The sequence below is a fragment of the Gobio gobio genome (assembly GCF_949357685.1).
Source record: "Gobio gobio genome assembly, chromosome: 15".
In the NCBI taxonomy this organism is placed as follows: domain Eukaryota; kingdom Metazoa; phylum Chordata; class Actinopteri; order Cypriniformes; family Gobionidae; genus Gobio; species Gobio gobio.
The window spans coordinates 812,330-830,000 of record NC_137108.1 but is presented as its reverse complement, the minus strand read 5'-3'; positions in this window follow the sequence as shown (position 1 = coordinate 830,000).

The window sequence follows — 17,671 nt, the reverse complement described above, 5'->3', positions numbered from 1 at the left end:
GGGTAAGTTTAAGGGTAGAGTTAGGGACAGGTGTGGTGGCGTGGGTAAGTTAAAGGGTAGGGTTAGGGACAGGTGTGGTGGTGTGGGTAAGTTTAAGGGTAGCGTTAGGGACAGGTGTGGTGGTGTGGGTAAGTTTAAGGGTAGAGTTAGGGACAGGTGTGGTGGTAAGGGTAAGTTTAAGGGTAGAGTTAGGGACAGGTGTGGTGGTGTGGGTAAGTTTAAGGGTAGCGTTAGGGACAGGTGTGGTGGTGTGGGTAAGTTTAAGGGTAGGGTTAGGGACAGGTGTGGTGGTGTGGGTAAGTTTAAGGGTAGGGTTAGGGACAGGTGTTGTGGTGTGGGTAAGTTTAAGGGTAAAGTTAGGGACAGGTGTGGTGGCGTGGGTAAGTTAAAGGGTAGGGTTAGGGACAGGTGTGGTGGTGTGGGTAAGTTTAAGGGTAGCGTTAGGGACAGGTGTGGTGGTGTGGGTAAGTTTAAGGGTAGAGTTAGGGACAGGTGTGGTGGTAAGGGTAAGTTTAAGGGTAGAGTTAGGGACAGGTGTGGTGGTGTGGGTAAGTTTAAGGGTAGCGTTAGGGACAGGTGTGGTGGTGTGGGTAAGTTTAAGGGTAGGGTTAGGGACAGGTGTGGTGGTGTGGGTAAGTTTAAGGGTAGGGTTAGGGACAGGTGTTGTGGTGTGGGTAAGTTTAAGGGTAAAGTTAGGGACAGGTGTGGTGGTGTGGGTAAGTTTAAGGGTAGGGTTAGGGACAGGTGTGGTGGTGTGGGTGAGTTTAAGGGTAGAGTTAGGGACAGGTGTGGTGGTGTGGGTAAGTTTAAGGGTAGAGTTAGGGACAGGTGTGGTGGTGTGGGTAAGTTTAAGGGTAGCGTTAGGGACAGGTGTGGTGGTGTGGGTAAGTTTAAGGGTAGAGTTAGGGACAGGTGTGGTGGTGTGGGTAAGTTTAAGGGTAGCGTTAGGGACAGGTGTGGTGGTGTGGGTCCGTTTAAGTGTAGGGTTAGGGACAGGTGTGGTGGTGTGGGTAAGTTTAAGGGTAGCGTTAGGGACAGGTGTGGTGGTGTGGGTAAGTTTAAGGGTAGAGTTAGGGACAGGTGTGGTGGTATGGGTAAGTTTAAGGGTAGAGTTAGGGACAGGTGTGGTGGGATGGGTGAGTTTAAGGGTAGAGTTAGGGACAGGTGTGGTGGTGTGGGTAAGTTTAAGGGTAGAGTTAGGGACAGGTGTGGTGGTATGAGTGAGTTTAAGGGTAGAGTTAGGGACAGGTGTGGTGGTATGGGTAAGTTTAAGGGTAGAGTTAGGGACAGGTGTGGTGGTGTGGGTAAGTTTAAGGGTAGAGTTAGGGACAGGTGTGGTGGTGTGGGTAAGTTTAAGGGTAGAGTTAGGGACAGGTGTGGTGGTATGAGTGAGTTTAAGGGTAGAGTTAGGGACAGGTGTGGTGGTATGGGTAAGTTTAAGGGTAGAGTTAGGGACAGGTGTGGTGGTGTGGGTAAGTTTAAGGGTAGAGTTAGGGACAGGTGTGGTGGCGTGGGTAAGTTTAAGGGTAGGGTTAGGGACAGGTGTGGTGGTGTGGGTAAGTTTAAGGGTAGCGTTAGGGACAGGTGTGGTGGTGTGGGTAAGTTTAAGGGTAGCGTTAGGGACAGGTGTGGTGGTGTGGGTAAGTTTAAGGGTAGCGTTAGGGACAGGTGTGGTGGTGTGGGTAAGTTTAAGGGTAGAGTTAGGGACAGGTGTGGTGGTAAGGGTAAGTTTAAGGGTAGAGTTAGGGACAGGTGTGGTGGTGTGGGTAAGTTTAAGGGTAGCATTAGGGACAGGTGTGGTGGTGTGGGTCAGTTTAAGGGTAGGGTTAGGGACAGGTGTTGTGGTGTGGGTAAGTTTAAGGGTAAAGTTAGGGACAGGTGTGGTGGTGTGGGTAAGTTTAAGGGTAGGGTTAGGGACAGGTGTGGTGGTGTGGGTGAGTTTAAGGGTAGGGTTAGGGACAGGTGTTGTGGTGTGGGTAAGTTTAAGGGTAAAGTTAGGGACAGGTGTGGTGGTGTGGGTAAGTTTAAGGGTAGGGTTAGGGACAGGTGTTGTGGTGTGGGTAAGTTTAAGGGTAAAGTTAGGGACAGGTGTGGTGGTGTGGGTAAGTTTAAGGGTAGGGTTAGGGACAGGTGTGGTGGTGTGGGTGAGTTTAAGGGTAGAGTTAGGGACAGGTGTGGTGGTGTGGGTAAGTTTAAGGGTAGAGTTAGGGACAGGTGTGGTGGTGTGGGTAAGTTTAAGGGTAGCGTTAGGGAGAGGTGTGGTGGTGTGGGTAAGTTTAAGGGTAGGGTTAGGGACAGGTGTGGTGGTGTGGGTAAGTTTAAGGGTAGCGTTAGGGACAGGTGTGGTGGTGTGGGTAAGTTTAAGGGTAGCGTTAGGGACAGGTGTGGTGGTGTGGGTAAGTTTAAGGGTAGAGTTAGGGACAGGTGTGGTGGTATGGGTAAGTTTAAGGGTAGAGTTAGGGACAGGTGTGGTGGTGTGGGTAAGTTTAAGGGTAGCGTTAGGTACAGGTGTGGTGGTGTGGGTAAGTTTAAGGGTAGGGTTAGGGACAGGTGTGGTGGTGTGGGTAAGTTTAAGGGTAGCCTTAGGGACAGGTGTGGTGGTGTGGGTAAGTTTAAGGGTAGCGTTAGGGACAGGTGTGGTGGTGTGGGTAAGTTTAAGGGTAGAGTTAGGGACAGGTGTGGTGGTGTGGGTAAGTTTAAGGGTAGAGTTAGGGACAGGTGTGGTGGTATGGGTAAGTTTAAGGGTAGAGTTAGGGACAGGTGTGGTGGTATGGGTAAGTTTAAGGGTAGAGTTAGGGACAGGTGTGGTGGTATGGGTGAGTTTAAGGGTAGAGTTAGGGACAGGTGTGGTGGTATGGGTAAGTTTAAGGGTAGAGTTAGGGACAGGTGTGGTGGTGTGGGTAAGTTTAAGGGTAGAGTTAGGGACAGGTGTGGTGGTGTGGGTAAGTTTAAGGGTAGAGTTAGGGACAGGTGTGGTGGTATGGGTAAGTTTAAGGGTAGAGTTAGGGACAGGTGTGGTGGTGTGGGTAAGTTTAAGGGTAGAGTTAGGGACAGGTGTGGTGGTGTGGGTAAGTTTAAGGGTAGAGTTAGGGACAGGTGTGGTGGTGTGGGTAAGTTTAAGGGTAGAGTTAGGGACAGGTGTGGTGGTATGAGTGAGTTTAAGGGTAGAGTTAGGGACAGGTGTGGTGGTATGGGTAAGTTTAAGGGTAGAGTTAGGGACAGGTGTGGTGGTGTGGGTAAGTTTAAGGGTAGAGTTAGGGACAGGTGTGGTGGTATGGGTAAGTTTAAGGGTAGAGTTAGGGACAGGTGTGGTGGGATGGGTGAGTTTAAGGGTAGAGTTAGGGACAGGTGTGGTGGTGTGGGTAAGTTTAAGGGTAGAGTTAGGGACAGGTGTGGTGGTATGAGTGAGTTTAAGGGTAGAGTTAGGGACAGGTGTGGTGGGATGGGTAAGTTTAAGGGTAGAGTTAGGGACAGGTGTGGTGGGATGGGTAAGTTTAAGGGTAGAGTTAGGGACAGGTGTGGTGGTGTGGGTAAGTTTAAGGGTAGGGTTAGGGACAGGTGTGGTGGTGTGGGTGAGTTTAAGGGTAGAGTTAGGGACAGGTGTGGTGGTGTGGGTAAGTTTAAGGGTAGAGTTAGGGACAGGTGTGGTGGTGTGGGTAAGTTTAAGGGTAGCGTTAGGGACAGGTGTGGTGGTGTGGGTAAGTTTAAGGGTAGCGTTAGGGACAGGTGTGGTGGTGTGGGTGAGTTTAAGGGTAGAGTTAGGGACAGGTGTGGTGGTGTGGGTAAGTTTAAGGGTAGAGTTAGGGACAGGTGTGGTGGTGTGGGTAAGTTTAAGGGTAGCGTTAGGGACAGGTGTGGTGGTGTGGGTAAGTTTAAGGGTAGAGTTAGGGACAGGTGTGGTGGTATGGGTAAGTTTAAGGGTAGAGTTAGGGACAGGTGTGGTGGTGTGGGTAAGTTTAAGGGTAGCGTTAGGTACAGGTGTGGTGGTGTGGGTAAGTTTAAGGGTAGGGTTAGGGACAGGTGTGGTGGTGTGGGTAAGTTTAAGGGTAGCCTTAGGGACAGGTGTGGTGGTGTGGGTAAGTTTAAGGGTAGAGTTAGGGACAGGTGTGGTGGTGTGGGTAAGTTTAAGGGTTGGTTAAGTTATAAGTTATAAATGTAACTACAGATGTAATCACATGCAGGTTTTTAAAATGTAAGTACAATATAAAAACATGTATGTACACAACAGGGATGGAAATTAACTTTTTTGTCCACCGGCCACTGTGGCTGGTGGATTTCAAAATCTACCAGCCACTCAATGTTTTTACCAGCCATTTCTTGTGTTTAACCGACAATGTGTAACTGCATGTGAAAATTAATACTACAAGCTCTACAATACTTCAGCAGTTTATTTAATCTCAAGTCTCAATGAAATACTGGCATTTTCTCTTTCTCTCTTATACACACACAAACCATGAACTGATATTAATTTCATTAAATGAGTAGGGCAGATTAATGGATGTGGCATTTGGATGATTCGTGGTCTTTTATGGCTTCCAGTTTTAGGTTTTTAGTCCCAACAATGAAACTATTAGTTTGGGCATCTTCTGAAGCGTGTTGACGACACACTAGGGTTACCACCTTCAGTGTGGCAAAATAAGGGACATCCATTCACGACAATATAACATTTTTATATTATTTTACATTTGATTATTTAATTTATTTCTAAAGCCTATTTGGTGCACTTTAAAGGGATAGTTCACCCAAAACTAAAACATTCTGTCATCATTTACTCTCCCTCATGATGTTCCAAACCTGTATGAGTTTCTTTGTTCTGCTGAACACAAAAGAAGAGATTTTGCTGAAAGTTTGTACCCAGGCTGCTTTGGGGGCACCAATGACTTCCATAGTAGGAATGAATCTTCCAATGTGTTCAACATAACAAAGAAATGTGTACATGTTTGGAACAACTTGAGGGTGAGTAAATGATGACAGAATTTTCATTTTTGGGTGAACTGTCCCTTTAAGCAGTCATTCTGAACCACTAATCACTTTTTTGACAATTCTGAAATTCAAAATTGTTAAATTTTGTATTAATTTACTTAAATTTTGACTGTTATTATGTAATTATTTGTCCCATTTTTATCTAAATATTATTTTAATAAATGGCAAACTTTATATGGCAGGATTATTTATTATGTATGATTAAAATTATACATTAATAATAACATTAATTAGGCTATAATCTATTAATTAACCTGTCTAAAAATATATAATAATTCTGTCTGTCAAGCTCTGATAATGTATGGAATTTTATATAAATATATTATCCATTTAAAAAAACAATAGACCTATACCTTGTAACAAGTACAATTGGGTGCTGCTCCTTTAAGGGGGAAGGCACTTATTTTACTCACTCGCTGAGTGGGCAGTCCTTAGATGGAGCACGAGCTGTGAGCTGCATGTATGCTTTATATATTTCTGTTGCTCTTTATCGTTTATTTTTCCATTCAATAACGCTGTTGTCAGTGAAGTGTTGCAAACTAACGTTACCCCATTAGTGCATGGGAATGGCGCTGATAATAAACCCCATGTGAAACGTCAGATAGCCTGCCTACGTGAGTTTTGCTTGCACTTGGCTGAAGCCATTCGGTCCAGCTATCCGGTCTCTCTCTGTGTCACTGCTGCTGCTTTTCAGTCAGTCTGAGCAACTGAAATGCTTCTCATAAAGTGTGCAGTTCGCCTGAGGTTCATCACGAGTTACTGGACAGACCCATTGATACATTTTTTTCTATTCAGCTCTATATCTGGAGATCCTCTTGCGTTACATTTACATTTACATTTAGTCATTTAGCAGACGCTTTTATCCAAAGCGACTTACAAATGGGGGCAATAGAAGCAGCTAGAGCAGTCGAAGGGCAACAATATCAGCAATATGTAAGTGCTGTAACAAGACTCAGTTAGTCTAGCACAGAAGTATACAAATTTATTTATTTATTTATTTATTTTTTTAAAAAATAAATTAGACAGACAGACAATGAATAGACGTTCAAACGGTGGATGCGACGCGAGCTCGATATGTCTTTAAAAAACCGCGCACGTTTCCAGCGCATGTTCTCGAGACTCCGCCGCTATGGCAATAAAGCCGCTTAACGCAACCACGCGCAAATTAACTTCTCTACTGCATATTGTGAATTTGATTTGTAACGGCACATTTCTTTTTGAAGGTGTGACTCCTCTAAAAGTGTCCGCCGTCCAGCTGAAACAGTCGGCTATGCTATTTTTATTTACCCGCCACGGTGGCCGGTAGGTGAAGCGAATCTACCCGCCACAACACAAAATCACCCGCATTTGGCTGGTGGCGGGTGCTAATTTCCATCCCTGGTACACAATAAGTGCATTTTATAAAATTATTAATTTAAATGTTATTCATTTTTAGTATTATTCATTTAAAGTATTTAAAGTAATATAAAGTTTAAATTATTATTTTAAAGTATCAGTCTTTGCTCTCATCCTTCTCAGATTAAGTACATGCAGCTAAATCTTATTTCCAAAACAAAATCAGCAGCACCTCAAACTCACGCACACTATTCAGAACATTCAACTCTCTGCTCTGTCCTCCTCCACCACCTCCACCACCTCCCTATCTCCAGACGACTTTGCACAATTCTTCACAAACAAAACAACAACTATCAGCAATCAGTTCTCACCCCCGTGCACTGTAGATTTTATATCAGCCACTTCCACGACCGAACATACTCTCTCCTCATTTTCCACACTCACTGAGGCCGAAGTATCTAAACTTCTCCTCTCCAGCCATCCTACCACCTGTCCTCTCGATCCCATTCCCTCACACCTCCTTCAAGCCATCTCTCCTACTCTCCTTCCTGCACTCACACACATCATCAACACATCGCTCTGCACTGGCATTTTCCCTACCACTTTCAAGCAGGCTCGGGTAACTCCACTGCTTAAGAAACCCACTTTAAACGCATCACTCATAGATAACTACAGACCTGTCTCTCTCCTGCCATTCATAGCAAAAACTCTTGAACGAGTTGTTTTCAACCAGGTTTCATCCTTCCTCTCACAGAATAATCAGCTGGACGTTAACCAATCCGGTTTCAAAAGGGGCCACTCCACAGAGACTGCACTACTGTCGGTCACCGAAGCCCTGCGGATAGCTAAAGCTGATTCCATCATCAGTCCTTGTCCTCCTTGATCCATCTGCTGCCTTTGACACGGTCAATCATCAAATCCTTCTGTCCATCCTCTCATCACTGGGCATCACAGGGACTCCGCTCCATTGGTTTGAATCTTATCTCACAGGTAGGTCCTTCAAGGTTGCCTGGAGAGGAAAGGAATCCCAAGCACATCAACTGACCACGGGGGTTCCTCAGGGCTCAGTGCTTGGACCTCTCCTTTTCTCCATTTACACTACTTCATTAGGTCCCATCATTCAGGCACATGGCTTCTCATATCACTGCTATGCGGATGACACTCAGCTCTACCTTTCATTCCAACCAGACGACCCCACAGTAGCTGCACAAATCTCCGGCTGTCTGGCTGACATCTCTGCATGGATGAGTAAAAATCACCTACAGCTCAACCTGGCAAAGACTGAGTTCCTCATCTTTCCCGCCAGTCCCACTATGCAACATGACTTCACCATCCAGTTAGGTGCATCCCTGATCTCCCCTTCAAAATCAGTCAGAAATCTTGGAGTTACATTTGATGACCAGTTGTCCTTCAGAGATCACATTGCTAAGACAGCTCGCTCTTGCAGGTTTGCGCTCTACAACATCAGGAAGATCAGACCGTTCCTAACAGAACACGCAACACAGCTTCTTGTCCAGGCCCTGGTTATTTCTAGACTGGACTACTGCAATGCGCTTCTGGCTGGTCTCCCCTCTTGTGCGATCCAAACACTTCGAATGATCCAGAATGCAGCGGCACGTCTGGTCTTCAACGAGCCCAAAAGGACCCACGTCACACCACTCTTCATCTCTCTGCACTGGCTCCACTCGCTGCTCGCATCAAGTTTAAGTCGCTGACGCTTGCCTACAGAGCCACCACGCACTCAGCTCCTGCATACTTTGACTCCATTCCACAAATCCACACCCCCACCAGAAGGCTTGTAGTACCATCACAGAGAGGCAAAAAATCCCTTTCCAGAACATTTTCATTCAACGTTCCCAGCTGGTGGAATGATCTGCCCACCGCCATCAGAAATGCTGATTCGTTGACAACATTCAAAAGTCAACTAAAAACTCATCTCTTCCATGAGCACTTAACCTCTTTAAAAAAAAAAAAATCTTTCCTTTCCTCTTTTCCTCCTCTTTCCCGCCCTACTCTAGCCTGTGCTACACTGAGAAATGTACACGGTCTAAGTATTTCAGGCACTTGTTGCGCTCACTCGACTCTTCATGACCAATCGCTTATTGTACCCCCAAGTTGTAAGTCGCTTTGGATAAAAGCGTCTGCTAAATGCATAAATGTAAATGTAAATGTAAATGTAAGTCATAGTAGTTAAGGCCGCCTAATATAAAGTGGGTCCAGGTATTGCATATGGCATGTTTCTTCAGTATCGCACAGCCCCATGTGTTTGTAGTTTTAACTCTCTCTGTGTATTTTAGCCCCTGGTTCCCTTCGTTCAGTGTCATCTCTGTATGGCGTTTTAGTGTTTTACTGTAAATCCAGTGTTTTTCTGTTCGTCTCTCCTAATCACTGCGTGACACTCGGGCACAGCCGGTTAAATATTTAAAAGTACAAACATTGTCCCCCAATTAATTTTAGGCCATGAAAGCATCATGCATAAAAATTATAAAGGCATTTGCTCAATTTTATTTAAAGCCCATCATTCCAATGATTTGTTCATGTATATATTTTTGCCCTGTCCATGTCCTGAACTCGTGTCTATAGCCAGCCTGCAGATGCTTGGGCTGTGGAGATGCAATGTTATTTGTCATGCCAATAAAGCGCACTGGAGCTGATAAGAGGAGGACAGCGAGCGGAGAGAGGAGAATGACGGGCAGGTGGGGAGATAGGGTTGTTAGTTTATGTAGGCAGCGGTCGGAGTTGACTTGAAAATTTTGATCACTTTAATTCAGTAAATCCAGCACGGGCTCTCTCCCTGTCCAGTGCTTTTATCAAGGTCTTGTGTGCCGGTATTGATTTTTTATTTTCTGCCCTGGATAGAAGACAGAGAGGCCGTGAATGAGGAACTTTCCTTAGATTGCTGCTATTCTCCAGTTTATTGCATCCTGTCACTGGTAGTTTCAGCTGATGTCCAGTAAAGCAGCGCTGCTCAGGCCAGTAAAACAGATGCCTAACAATGGACAAGAGAGAGAGAAAGAGAGAGATCTTTCATTTCAATTCTCTCTTTTTTCATTCTAGCTTTATTTGTCATAAATATCAACGGGATTCCATATGATATTACAATAATGTGAACTGCACTTTTAATACAAAAGTGACCAAATTCCCTCTTAGAACCAACACTAATCTCGTCTGCTGTTCTGCTTTACAGTTGCACTTGAGGATGGGATGTTTAAAGGCATATTTGATTGTGTTGTGTGTTTTAATGGTTTTGATTGGAAGCGTGTGATAGCAGGGAGATAGAGAGAGGGGGAGGGAGAAGAGCACTAGAGGGAGGAGAGAAAGGTTACCAACAGTCTGATAAAAGATGTCTCCAAAACACTAATTAAAATTGACTACCCCCACAAACGCAGCACAACATGTTATCTCTGGCTAATTCATTTAGAGCCACTATCTCAGTGTGAGCATTTACCTTTAATCGCTAGTGCTTTAGTGCTCAAAAATGCTCTCTGCTTTTATTTCATTTTCCACACTTTACCTCTCGTTGTCTCTTAGGGACCTCAAAATGACAATAGTTTTTGCTTCACTCTGTCTCTTCAAAAGAGGACGCTAATCGAATCAAATCGGCTAATTTTTTCATTCCTGAATCGCTCTCCACGCCACGTCTACAGGATGTTTGGAAAATATAAAGCAACATCTCTAATCATTAGCGCGAGACACGAGCCTCAGCTCCCACAGGGCGATTGGAGGGAACGTGCAAATGTCTCTGGAAATTAAAACACTAAGAAAAAGCAGCTGATGCTTTCTGATATTGGGCCGTCAAAAACAAGTTTCATTCCCAGGAAAACTCTCTTGATCCCATTTTAAAGAACCCTTTATGCCCGAAAAGTTTTTCTAACGATAAAGTATGTTTAAGAGTCATCAAAATAAAACAAATGGATAAAACTACATTAATTAAAACTAAAACTTTTATATATGAAGAGCCTGATATAGAATAGCGCCTGTTACACTTCAGTTTCCTGGTTAAAGGTGCAATATGTAAGATTTTTTGACGTAAAAATATACACTAGGCCATTGTTTTATATTTTGTAGTTGAGTACTTACAATGTGTTTCCAACTATTTGTAAATAGTGATAAAATTGTGATTTTAATGAAGGAACCGGGACGTGTGAGGGCGTGGCCTGTCGATGACATCATATCCGCGTTAGCCTCGGTTTCTGCTTTTACTGACGTAGAAACCATGGCAACAGACGTGGACGACTGCGTAACGTCTAGCGCTGTTGTAGTTTCGCTCAAACGTTACGAACCATGGCAAGCAGACTTTGGAACAAAATGAGAAATCAAAAGAAGACCCGTATCAGCGTTTTCCAGACAGCAAACCTCCGTTTGAGATGCCGCTCTTGTGCTTTATTAAACCGGTGAGCTAATGTACATCAAACGAATCAATGTGATGACGCTCAACACGATGAGATATGGGAATATCTTATTATTAATCCCTGCTTCATACCACAGTCATGTTACAAACACTCATCCAGAAACATGATTAGATCCATCGGGATGAGTCCACGCTCATTCCCTGCGTCACCAGTCTACGCCTTTATTGTTTTACAGAGGTTAGCAAAATACATATTGTAGCTTTAACTTAAGGAACACGCTGACTTTTTGGGACTTTATCTTATTCATCGTATCCCCCAGAGTTAGAGTCCATACACACCATTCTATTCACACCGCTAGCACAAAGATTGGGGGAAAATGGCTCCAGCTAGCCTAGCTTAGCACAAAGACTGGAGGTAAACAGCTCCATCTCGACTGATATGGCTAGGAACTATACTCTCATTCCTGCGTAATAATCAAGGAACTTTGAGCCGTTCCACAGAAAAAATCACAACTTTTCATTTTTTTCCGTCTGTCTTAGTACACGATGTAGCTATACACATCACAACATGTAAATAGGAAAATGTTGGTGTTATTTTGTCACTTTTTGAGCAGTAGGCTAGCTGGAGCCGTTTACCTCCAGTCTTTGTGTTAAGCTAGGCTAGCTGGAGCCGTTTACCTCCAGTCTTTGTGTTAAGCTAGGCTAGCTGGAGCCGTTAACCTCCAGTCTTTGTGCTAAGCTAGGCTAGCTGGAGCCATTTACCTCCAGTCTTTGTGCTAAGCTAGGCTAGCTGGAGCCGTTTACCTCCAGTCTTTGTGCTAAGCTAGGCTAGCTGGAGCCGTTTACCTCCAGTCTTTGTGCTAAGCTAGGCTAGCTGGAGTCGTTTACCTCCAGTCTTTGTGCTAAGCTAGGCTAGCTGGAGCCATTTACCTCCAGTCTTTGTGCTAAGCTAGGCTAGCTGGAGCCGTTTACCTCCAGTCTTTGTGCTAAGCTAGGCTAGCTGGAGCCGTTTACCTCCAGTCTTTGTGCTAAGCTAGGCTAGCTGGAGTCGTTTATGTGCTCCTTTGTTCAGTTTACCGCCTCTCCTTTGTTACCATGGTTACCTTCCTTATTAGTTCATCCTGTTCAGCTGTGTTTGCTCGTTACCTTGTTTGTGTTCTTATATAAGTTTTTCCTCTTCTGTCATTAAATTAAAATTAAACTCTCACACTGACGATGCGTTCGCCTGACCAAGAGCTTCTGTTGGTCACACACACATTCACTTCCTGTCCTCGGCCTGACCAACATGTGATCTCGCTTTACAGATACACATTCTTCTGATGGTTAACCCATTTATAACCTCCAAACAACAGTTTTATTCGAAAAGTATATATATATGTGAAATGTCGAAATCAAGCCTTTCTCTGAACCACAGTTAGACACCAAACACACATGACTAATCAAAGTATGCTTACGTAGAATCAGTCCCTATCACAGAACATTCTCTTCTACTTTTGAAGAATATAATTAACATGAAGTGCTCTGACATGAGTAAAGGACTCCAGACGCATCAGTCTTCTTGAAAAGCGTTTGTACATCTGTGTGCATTCATTTAGCAGACGCTTTTATCCCAAGCAGCGTTCTCTAGGACAAAAGCTAGAGCAGAAGTGAAATGCAGAAGTAGAAGAGACACTTTTTTAAAGTTCTTACTGGAAGTGCCTTTGTTATTGCTGTGGATTTCTCCCTGTCTGTTTCATAAAAGTGATTGTCTCAACAGATCAGATGTCACAAGATGGGCCCTAAAATATCTCTGGAGACCCTCAAATTCTACTCAAGCCAAGTCAGACCTTCAGTAAAGCCAGTTTAAGTTATATCATCATTTTAAATGTAAGTTCAGGCGGAGCTTGATCCTTTAGTCATATATAAGCAGCCATGGTTGAGGCAGCAGCTTTTCCCCATGGCAAACCCATTGCTCACGCTATTCTCTTCTGTTGAATATCCCCCACAACTGATGAAGTCCAAAAGCCTCTTACACAGGAGATGTTTACCAGCGCTTCCCAACAGAGCTCCAAACACACTTACACCCCACCTGCTTCTTTCATTCTTCTGCAAGGGTATCAACATGCTTCAAAAACATTCAATCTCACATTTGGGAAGCTCATCGAGCTAATCAGCACTAAAGTCAACACACACATTTCAAATGAAAGGAATGGCATTATCCCTGGATAACTCTCGATTCACTATACGTTGGTGTTGTTCACATTATACACGCTTACGCGCCAATTGCCACACACATTTGACGAAAGCACACACATTTGACAGTTTCACTCACCGCCTGCGGTTTCCACTCATGACCGGGAACAAACACACACACACACACACACTCACACTCACACACACACACACACACACACACACACACACACACACACACACACACACACACACACACACACACACACACACACACACACACACACACACACACAACACACACACACACACACACACACACACACACACACACACACACACACACACACACATAACACATAACACACACACACACACACACACACACACACACACAAACACACACACACACACACACACACACACACACACACACACACATAACACATAACACACACACACACACACATAACACACACACACACACACACACACACACACACACACACACACACACACACACACACACAAACACACACACACACACACACACACACACACACACACACACACACACACACACACACACAAACACACACACACACACACACACACACACACACACACACACACACACACACACAACACATAACACACACACACACACACACATAACACACACACACACACACACACACACACACACACACACACACACACACACACACACACACACAAACACACACACACACACACACACACACACACACACACACACACACACACACACACACACACACACACACACACACACACACACACACACACACACACACACAAACACACACACACACACACACACACACACACACACACACAACACATAACACACACACACACACACACACACACATAACACACACACACACACACACACACACACACACACACACACACACACACACACACACACACACACACACACACAAACACACACACACAAACAAACACACACACACACACACACACACACACACACAACACACACACACACATAACACACACACACACACACACACACACACAAACACAAACACACACACACACACACACACACACACAAACACACACACACACACACAAACACACACACACAAACAAACACACACACACACACACACACACACACACAACACACACACACACATAACACACACACACACACACACACACACACACAAACACAAACACACACACACACACACACACACACACACACACACACACACACACACACACACACACACACACACACATAACACACATAACACATAACACATAACACATAACACACACAAACACACACACACACACACACACACAAACACACACACACACACACACACAAACACACACACACACACACACACACACACACACACACACACACACACACAAACACACACACAAACAAACAAACACACACACACACACACACACACACACACACACATAACACACACACACACACACATAACACACACACACACACACATAAAACACACACACACACACACACACACACACACATAACACACACACACACACACTTGCAGAACTCCGGAAACACAAACTGCATCCATTGCAGTCACTCTGGTTGATTAGCATTAGACCCCGCCTTTAAAATGGTTTTGCTCTAGTAAATTAATAAATAGCTTCAATGTATTACTTTTTTAAGAAGGGCAGTTTGTTAGTAGCCAAAACCATTGAAAAGCCCTTAGTTAATCAGTGTGTGTGTAGTGGAGAGCGGGCACAACCCAACGCTCTCTAACTGTCTCAGTTTGTGTAAATCCACTTGGGGTTCAGAGTATTCACTTTTTCTCTCATTAATTCCCCACATGTCTTGTACAAATATGTGGTTTTGTTTCATTCATACAGTGTATACTTTTTTCTTGATTTACCCTGAAAGAGTGAAAGTGAGATGTGACAACATGCCCCATCGGTGGAGTAACACGACCACATGACAGATTAAAATGTTACCTGATATAATCAAAAAAATATACAAGACAAACTAAAATATTTTGTCAATAAAATACAATTAATAACTTTTTAAAATAGAATAATGGCATTTTTTAATCATTAAAAATATACTGATTTTTGAGTTTGACAACAAACACATGCTAAATACAGCTAAACAGCACAGTTAAATACACAATGATAATGAATAATATCTGAACATTGACTCTCAGTCATTATTCACCGTTTTCTCGTGGTTTCTTCATAAAGGTATAGAATATAATAGTGTAGCTCTAATAGGGGCTCAGATATAAGATTAAAATAATATCAGATTTGTCTTGTTTTAAATAAACACAAAAAACAGAGATGAAAAATAAACTTAATTAAGAAATGTTATGCTATGCTATGGTTAAATAAATGTTCAGTGATATCTTCCAGAGATTTTTTAATTTTGCCGCAATTTTTTTCTCTTAATAATGTTGATATGACAACTGTGTTAGATTGTGCCTCGCGCTTCCCTACATGCAAATTCATGGATCGTCATGTTCCATGTTCATGTTTAGTTATTGAAGTGATTAGTATAACAGTGATAGTCTTAATCTTGATCAATTACTCTTTAAATGGCAGCTTGCTCATTTAAGGTCAACATGAGAATAGTAATTGAGAAGTCTCCTGTAAGCCAGAGCCATGAGTTAAGGAAGGCTCGAGCAAACAAACTCTATTTATAGCAATGGGCCAACATGCTTGTTTGCAATTAAAGCTTTATTCCCCCTTGCTAATGCTGTTTTGTGGGTTATATAAATCTTTTTTTTGTTGTTGTTGTTTTTCTTCAATGCCTCAGCAGTGAGCTCGCTTTCCCCTTTCCTTTCTTCACTGCACAAAACAAAACAAAAAACAGACAGGAGAAGCTGTGTGCTTTAAGATCGTGCTCAGTAATGTTAAATATGTTGAGATCAGGGTAGGATCAAGCTCTAAATCTTGAGGCATCTCGCAGATTGTCTAATGTGACTCAGACACTGAGAAACCTTGAAGGTTTAGCCCATTTCCACCTTCCTAATCTAAATCTACACTTTCAATAATGGTTTCCCAGTCTTTCTTGTTTAATAAATTATGCTGAACTTTTGGCACAATTTACTTTTGCAGATGACATTTTCCCATAACCAATAACAACATAAAACAACCTGTTAATATCATCCTGCCACTAATCAATCGTATCACATCATCTGCATATGCTAATGTTTAGTTGTGTTCATGTGTTCTCCATCAAATTATTAAAAATACTTTCTGAAGAATACTTTTACTTATCTCAGTAACTATAGCACATGTAATGACTTTACTGTGGTTAGAGATGTTAGCTTTTTTTGCTTTACTTGGGCAGCATAAATCAGAAATTCTGTCACAAATGTTGTAATAACATGTTTTGAAACGGGAACAAAGCTCAGCGAGAGAGAGAAAGATGCAAAAGTGCTGGGCCAGTGTTGTCACGTCAATAGCATCCCCAGCCTAATGCCATATCAAACATCTGATTATTTCCTGTCTGTAATACATTTATGAATAGAATAGTGTCCTCTTCATCACAGCAGGGATTACAATAAAAACAAAGTATGACAAAAATAATAATGGCTAAATTTGCTTTAGAATGGGATCCCTGGAGTGGACTTATACTAAGGGCTGTAATTTTTCACCAAAAAGTCACTTTTTATATCAGACGTGTTTATCACACAAAACAATTACAGTTGTTTGTTTTTTGCTCTTTTCTTCGCTCAGATGCCACCTCTCATACAGGTCCACTAAAACATCTTCATGAAAGCCAGAAAAGACAAGTGGACAACATGATTCACAAATAATGATACACAATTGTGCATATCTATTATACTGCTCATGAACATACATGTCCAAAAAGTGTTTAAACATGGCCATCTCTGTATCCATGTAAACCTCGTGATTCTATAAAACGTGTGCTTGTCCTTTATTTAAAATGCATGCAGTTTGCTTCTATATTTTAGTAATTAAATGGCATTGAAATTGAGTGTGTTCAAATAATTTTAAGCAGCTAAGAACAGTGACTAATGATGTATTATGTTAATATGGCATATGCTTCTATGAATTTTAGTAACCATCCAAAAATGCAGTGTTCCTGAAGCTCATATATGGGTTCAGTTCACAACTGTATGCCTTCAATGTAGTGTTGCTTGGTATAAAAGCATCTGCCAAATGCACAAATGTACATACTATATATTAATTGTGAGGTATAATTGGTGTCCCTCAGTTGTAGGGTTTAGCTAATCTATTCAGACTCTTATCGATTATCATCAGGTTGCTGGTTCAGAGCTCCTTTGGCCAAAAAGAGGGCTTATAGGAATAGGCTTATATATCTATTTTAAACAAGGACAAAAAAGTCTGTCACTAGTTTTTTAATACATTTGCATATTAGTTCTTATTTATTTACTTATTTCCTAAAGGTGTCTACGTTTTAGAACATTTAGTTTGGTTTGCTTTTTTGTGAGCCTTTAACTAAGACAGATTTCTATCACTAGCTGATAAAATGTTTTTAAATCTTGAATCTCCCGGCTTCCCAGCTCCATCTGGTTCTCCGGCTCTTCCGGCTCGACCACTGTTGTTTGAACATGAGCTTTAACACCATCCCATTCTTCACCTGTAGGGTTTAATATGGAGTCGCTCTAACAGCTTCAGCTCTTCTTTCCTCAAGGTTTAGGAGTGTGTTTATGGGGATTCTTCATTTGTGATGTTGGACGAGAAGGCCTGGCTCTCAGTCTCCGCTCTAATTCATCCCAAAGCTGTTCTATCGGGTTG